Below are 1,176 nucleotides of genomic sequence, written 5' to 3' on the forward strand. Positions count from 1 at the left end.
GCAGCCTTGGACTGGGCAGGCCAAAGCAACCCTGCCACTGAGACACTTTATGTAGCCCAGGGTGGGCAGGTCGCTAAGGTAATTTACCAGGGACAACAGTGTGAAGCAATCCATTTCTTCAGAAGGACCTGGAAGGACTCCAGAGTATTGGCAAGCCACTGGGGTGGGCAGGGCTACAGACACAGCTTTCAGATCAGGGAGGACAGGAGGTACTGTTCAGAAAGGTACTGAGTCACTGGCTATTCACCTGGGGGTAAGTGAAAAATCCTATCACAAAATTCATCCCTGTCTTCTAAGGCTCAGGAGGCTGAGAGGCAAGAGGATCTCAAGCTTCAGGCTAGCGTGGGTTACATAGGAAGACTCTCTCAAAACCAGCAGCACTGCACTCGGCCTGGGAAACAGAAGATTAGGGTTGTGACTCAAGGCAAAAATCTAGGAAGACTCTTTTCCCTCCCCCCTTCCCCTCCCCCCAGTCTCAACCAAGTGGTTTATATCTGTTAGCACAATTATGTAGAAAGTGGAGGCAGAAAGACCTCCATCCAAGGCTCTCCTTAAACAACAATAGGAGGCCCTACCTGGAAATAACGAAAGTGAGGCATGGTTCAAGTGGTGGAGGGCTCGCCTAGCAAGTGGGAGGCCCTGAGTTCAAACCCCAATGCCACCCAAACTAATTCATTGTTAATGAATTAAGTTGGGCAAATGAGAAAGTAAAACATATATCTTGGTCTTGGAACAGGAAATCATTGTATGTGTGTTGTTGTTGTGTCCCAGCCACTCCAGTGAGACTTGAACCCACAGCATTAAAGTCACCGCGACTCAGTGAATCAAGCTCGGAGACATTTTAATAGCTCTACCACTTGAGCCACAGCACCACTTCTGGCCTTTTTCTGTGTATGTAGTACCGAGGAATTGAACCTGGGTCATCGTGCATGCTAGGCAAGCACTCTACCACTAGGCCAAACTCCCAGCCCCAACAGGGTTGCATTTTTAAAGGTGAAAACCACAGGCAGATGGTCCTAACCACAGGCAGATGGCTGTCACCATATGATGTCACCGTCTGATGTCCTAAGTCAGGACAGGACAGGAATGAAACCACACGCAGGTGGTCAGGCAGATGAAACATTTTTACAAAAACAATTTAGAGGTGGTTACTTTTACAAAAACAATTTGGCTTGA

At 48.0% G+C, this 1,176-nt stretch overlaps 1 pseudogene; it reads right to left on the reverse strand.

Moving 5' to 3' along the window:
- Positions 1-279: 279 nt before the first annotated feature.
- Positions 280-1,176, reverse strand: part of LOC150046074 (cyclin-dependent kinase 4-like) — a 5,589-nt pseudogene continuing 4,692 nt past the window's right edge.

The sequence above is a fragment of the Megascapheus bottae genome, chromosome 26 (genome assembly GCF_031878675.1).
Source record: "Megascapheus bottae isolate mThoBot1 chromosome 26, mThoBot2.hap1, whole genome shotgun sequence".
Classification (NCBI taxonomy): Eukaryota; Metazoa; Chordata; class Mammalia; order Rodentia; family Geomyidae; genus Megascapheus; species Megascapheus bottae.